Here is a 6,855-nt window from a genome sequence, read left to right as displayed (position 1 = left end):
TTCGACAGCTATATTTAACAGACACGGATGACTCTGCCACCTCATTCTCAATATTATGTTCGAGTATTTCTTTAACATATGCATTAAAAGATCGAAATGGAATGTTAAATATTTTTAGTTCTTTGGCAAGCTCGGTCTTTGTCATTTTAGCTTTTAAATAGCGCACTAGAATATCCTTTATTTGTCTTCTTTCCTCAAGCATCGAGGGCATGTTATATCTATTTCTCAAGTTGATATGGGACACATTAAAATTATATGATTGCTAAGATTTTAATTCAAAATTTTTTTGGATAAAAATATAGATTAAAATAAAGTGAAATTAAGACATAAAAAAATAAATAAACCATATTCCAAAATTTATATCATTTGTGCTGTTTGAAGGGTAAGAGATATATCCTGGTCTAATTTAACGAAAATAAAAGCATATAAATTCAAAAATTGCAATCTTTAAAAAGTTAATGAAGGTAATTGGTATTTATTCAGATGTATGGGTTAAGTATAAGTTTTTTTTTAAATAATAATTTGAATTTATTTTACCCCTCAAATACATTTAATTTTTAAAAAAAGATTTAAAAACCAACAAATCATTTTATTTAAATTTGATATTTTTCGTTTTTCATTTGATCGATATATTAATAGTTTTAAAAAATTTTTACCTTCATTTCTATTTTTTTTTATGGTGTGTTGACTGGGCTTTTCCAACAAAAAAATTATTCGATATATAGTCAGATAAATAGTGGTTATCTCTTTTGTTTAACTATATGGATAGTTTTCTTATTCATATACTATACTAGTTATTTTTGTTTTCACGCCAATTTTTTTTTATTGTTTTCACATCCAATAATTTAAAGTCCTCAGTGCTTGCTATTTTCATTTCATTATACCAATATAATGATAGAGAACATAAAATTAATGGGTTTATGTTTCAAAATTATTTGAATTTAAATTATTTATGTCAACAGAAAATATTTTACACTTTCAACATAACCATAGACAAAGTTGTGATTAAACGAACACAATTGATTTGATTAAATTTTATAATATTTCAGAAGTTATTTACTTATTTAACCAGCATAAACGCAATTAAAAATACACTAGATAAAATTTATCGCGAATGGTATAAATTAAACAACTTAATACGCATTTTAAGTGTAAATAATTAGATAATCTGATAAAATATAACACAATAAGCTATGATTTAAAAATCTAAAAATCAAATTAGAAATGTGTCTGTGTGAATGAAATTGGCCTGAAGCTCGAATTTCTGAAAACAAAATATTATAAGACAATGTACAATTAATATCAAAAGTGGTATTAGACACGTAAGACGATTATTTTGAAAAATAACATAACTTTTATAATATTCTGCAAAAATTTTAATATATAATGAAATTTTTCTACCGAGGCCAAATATAATTATATAAAGATGATTAAGGAAAACAAAGTACCTAGAAAGAATTATTATAAGTCATAAAAGATAATCTAAGAATTTAATCAATAAATTAAATATGTAACATTATGTGATTACTCCAAGAATAATAATAAAAAAACAATAGAAACATAAATCTTTATAGTATCAATGAAATAGAAAAAATATGAAATTTAATCCATAAATAAATAAAGTTTTAATATTTATACACCAAAATAATGTTTAAAATTAAAACAAAAAATGAAGACTAAACAGCAATTGTGCTAAAAATAGTATTTTTTTAATGAATGACAAAGCAGCAATAAATTAGCTAATATTTAAAAGGAGCAAGGTGAAAAAAAATTTGGAGAATTTATATTAATGATATTAAAACAAATAGAACTTAAAACACATAAAAATTTTATAAAAATGCTTCTATTATCAAAATTTTAATTTTTTACTGAATTGTAACATATTCTTATTAGCCGAAAGGGGTAAGAATTACATACATCTAATTTATATTCTATAAAAAAAATTTTTCCAGACATTTCGTTCCATGAAATTGCAATCAAAACACAATTTTTTATTAATACTTTGAATGTTATCTGATTTAAGCAATCTTATGCACAGAAAAAAATAAATTATAAATTTGCAATCCATTTTATTTTTTCGTACTAAACAATGAACAAATCCTAAATTATCTTTTTTGATTATTTTTAGCAGATTTTACTATTTTTATAACCTTATCAGATATTCAATTCTCCCTTACTAATGCCAGTTCTGGATATTTTGTATTATCCTATTATTTTTATTTTTGTACCCGAAAAAAAACTTCTTTATATATTTGATTGCTTATTAGTGTATACTATTTAATCTGTACATTATTTTAACTAAATTTATTCGATTTTAAGCTTCTTTTTTATTTAAATTTGCTGTAAAAAAACTCGCGCTTCTTTCTGCTCTACTATACGATAAAAATCATATTCATCAAGCTATCTTCGTTTTTCTCTCAGTAAATTCCGAATAAATTTTTTTATGTGGCATCTACTTTTAAAATTGATATATTTTTTATCCATACATATTATTCTGATTCTTTTTGTTCTTTTACTGCACCTACACACGAAATATCTGCTGGCACATAAATCCCCACTATTGGTTTTTTTAGAATATCAAAATACAATATAGCAACATTTTACAAATAACGTTCTAGACAAAACATATTTGTTGATTAGTTGATCTTTTAAGGGCCAGATTTCTTTTTCGTGTCATCTTTACTCTTTTATTAGATACCAAAATTAATTCACTTCGTATTTTTTGCATTTAATTATATCTTTATTCATAATATATTCGATAGCAGACTCTTCAAAATTAAAGAAATCAATACTAGATCTATTTGAATTACTTGGGAATATTTTATATACTCTTAATATAATAAAAAGAAATGAACAAAAATAATACACTTATATGTTAATCTATTTATTAGAGAAAATTCATATTATCGACAAATTATTAAGAAAATATAAGATGGTAATGATGTAAATAGCACTAGATTTATGTTAAAGGTTAAATTACGTTTTGTACACTTAAAATTTTATTAGTTTTTAAAAAAGGGTTGTTTACACATTTCTTAGCTTTTTTCATGATCTAAAAATATTATTTTATTCTTTTAGTTAACGCTGAACCTAAATTTTTAGTGTCCCTAAAATTCTAGTTTTTCTTTAATTTTAAATCAAATAATATGATGCAAATATAAAAAATAAGAATTCAATGAAAAAGGTATTAAAAGAATCGAAAATTTTTATGTCTAAATTATCAAGCTAAAAATATTTATTGCCGAAAAAAATACCAACCCCAAAATGAATATTAAATACTGTTGATCTAGAATGTTAGTATAAACAATAAAGAAAATATAAATTCAAAAATAAAAACCAATGATATTATATAGTTTATAGTAAAATAAAATTTTTATTTTTTAATGATATATATTTTTATTCTTAATTAATTGATTTATCAAAATTTGATTTTTCTGCTTCTAATTATTCATGTTTTAAATAAATCAAAATTTTTATAATTTATTTACTGGCAAGGAAGAGATCAAAATAATACTGTAAGATCTTATATATACTATGTACAATTTTTTTTTGCAAAATTATGGAAAGTAATCAAATATATTTTAGAAGGTCTTGTATGTACTATGTACAATTTTATTTATTTTAAATCTGCCTAATCCAACGTGATTACAAATTATTTTGTGTTTTCTTATTATCTGATATATAAAGTTTAGTATTAGTAATCTAATAAACTTACACAGTCAAATATTTTTTTTTTGATTTTTCAAATAAAAATATGCCTTTCTAGAATTTTAAATTGTCATTCTGCTATTGATAATTCCATACATGTATGTGATTTTTTGGGAAAATACCAACACGTTAAAAATAAAATTCATAACTAATGCAGAAAATTTATTTAAACTACGATATATCACTAAAATTTTTGATCTTGGTTGTCTTTTTTTGGGTTTAACAAACAAATTACGTTTTTTTAATCTAATTTTTGCTTAATTTTTTTAGGTGTCTGTTTTCTATTGCAATTTTAAGTATAGGATGCAAAATTGAATGCAAAGTAAAAAAAGAAATTATAAAAATAGTATTTCTGAATTGCATTCACTGGTTTAAGATTGATCTAAGATTGTGACTAGAATAGTAAGAAAAAAACCAAGAAAATCCGCACAAGAAGAGATTATGAGAAACCTTTTTGATGCTTATGTTTCATGCAGCAAAAAAATTCATAAAGTTCAATTAAATATGTTTATGAATTTATTCAAAAAATATGGAGTCAAGCCATTTTTTCTTTATTGAATTATGGAATATCTTAACTGAAAGCGCTGAATTTAATAAAAAAAAGTCTAGAATAGATAATTTAGGTATCAGTCTAAATAATAGATTTTTTCAAAACGAAACACACATAAGAAAAACAATTGCATAAAATAAAATTATTATTTTTCTGAATACATAGCAAATTTAAGACTGCTATTTTATCTTTATAGACTTTAAATTTCAGATTCCCCCAATCAAAACTGTATTCTATTGTTGCAAAGATATTATGTGAGTTTATATAATGTATAAAATAGATAATTATTATTTACAGTGAAAATAACTAGGTTTATATACAAAATTTAATTACACATATCTTCGAATTAGTAATTACAGAAATATTTAAAAATAACCAGATAAAATAAAATTTGATTTTGGCCAATAAATTTTACATTAAATGTTATTTTTGAACATATTAAGCTATAAACTTCACAGGTGATTCTTATTTAATAATTATTAAAGAATAAAGTCAGATGCGGACGCGTTTTTTTGATTAAACGATAAAGTTTATAAGTAATAATAGGAAAAAATGGTTATTTGTTATAAAATCAAAAAAAGATAGATATAATTTTTTTAAATGGTAAATTATTTATTTTAAAAGTTCATAGGCTTTCAAATTAAACATATTTACGATTTTACTCACTGTTATATATTTTTTTGATTAAACTAATTCACAATTTTACCCATTGTTATATATTTTCATCTTTAAAAAGTCATTTGATTTTTTGATTAACTTAATCCAAATTTCCATCACTGTTATATATTTTATCTTTTAAAAGATCACATGATTTCTAATGAAACATATGCAAAATTTTACACACTGTTATATATTTTTTTGATCAAACTATTTCAAAATTTTACTCACTATTATTTATTTTTTTGATTAAACTAATTCACAATTTTACACATTGTCATATATTTTCATCTTTAAAAAGTCATATGATTTTTTGATTAACTTAATCCAAATTTCCATCACTGTTATATATTTTATCTTTTAAAAGATCATAGGTTTTCTAATGAAATGTATATACAATTTGTTTCTTGTTGCCATGCCTTTAATTTTAAAAGATATAAATCTTGAATTCCATCTATTTTATTTTTTTAATTGCCCCCCTTCAAAATGAAGAAGCAATTAATTAGTTTGCCTGCAGAGTTTCAACAAGCAATGATCCGCTGCCAATGCCAACTTGGAGGAAGATGCGTAACATCCATGTTCGAAGACAAAATCTACGGAAAAAGAAACGATGAAGGTATCAACATAATTGATATATACGCTACATGGGAGCAGATCATCATTGCAGCAAGAGCATTCTGTAGCATCGAGAATCCAAAAGACGTATTTGTCACAAGCTCACGAGAGTATGCAAAGAAGGCAGTCTTAAGATTTTGTGAGTATACAGGAGCTACACCTTTTATTGATAGATTCGTTCCGGGTAGTTTTACAAATCAGGAGGTCTCAAAAGCAAAAGAGCCAAGGCTTATTATTGCAGCTGATCCTTATACAGATAAGCAAACTATCAAAGAAGCCTCTTATGTTAATACACCTTGTATTGCTTTCTGCAATGTTGATAATGATAAAAAATATATTGATATTGCTATTCCTATGAATAATCGATCTGTTAATGCTATTGGTGCTGGATTTTGCATTCTTGCTAAGGTTATTTGTTTTATGAAGGGAAAATCTGGTCTAACGGACAATCTAAAACTTGAAATCGAGCGTTACTTCTACAGAGATTCTGTTGAACTTTCTGTTTTAGCTCAGGAACAAGAAGGTGGAAAAGTTAAAGAAGAGGTTACTTTTACTGAAACTCAGACATGGAATGAAGAAGAAAGAGAAGAAGAGTAATAAATATTTATTTTCTAACATTAATCTCTTTCATTTTAACTACAAAAAAATAATAGCTCATAATAATATGGAAATTCTATTGACAAATATTATGCTTATTTATATCATCAAATTTTGACGAAAATGAATTTTGTCTTATTTATATCATCAATTATTGACAAAAATGAAGTATGTATAATTTATATTACCAAATTTTGACGAAAATGAATATTTAAATGATAAATCGTGTATTTATTTTCATCATTATTAGTTTAAAATCAAACCACATGGATATATCTAAACGATTCTATATATTTTAAAAGCAATAAAATTAAATTTACCATATGTTTCGCTATTACACACGATAGAAAATTCATACGTGAAAAAACCACAAATAAGTGATTTTAATGCTTAATTTGCGTACCGTAGTTATTAAAAATAAAAAAATACACGATTTAATTAAATAGCGCTTCATCATTGTGTGGTTCTATAAAAAGTTTGTAATTCCAAACCTGTAATTAAAATAAAACAAAAAAATTAAACTTTTTATAGAGTTTATAGAAATTCAGATTGTTTAAACCCCAACGATATGCAATGCCGTCTGAAAATTCTTTCTTACATTTTAAACTATTAATTCGGTTAATATATTATATATAAACCGAATTATCCCATATGTTATACATGGAACGTTGTGGTGACACGATATCATAAAAGGTCTCTGAACGAACTAGATGTCGCGAACCAGGTTG

This window comes from Rhyacophila brunnea, unplaced genomic scaffold (assembly GCF_057557595.1).
Source record: "Rhyacophila brunnea isolate RB1 unplaced genomic scaffold, BYU_Rbru_1.0 scaffold_72, whole genome shotgun sequence".
Classification (NCBI taxonomy): domain Eukaryota; kingdom Metazoa; phylum Arthropoda; class Insecta; order Trichoptera; family Rhyacophilidae; genus Rhyacophila; species Rhyacophila brunnea.
Note: the sequence above shows the minus strand (reverse complement) of the source record.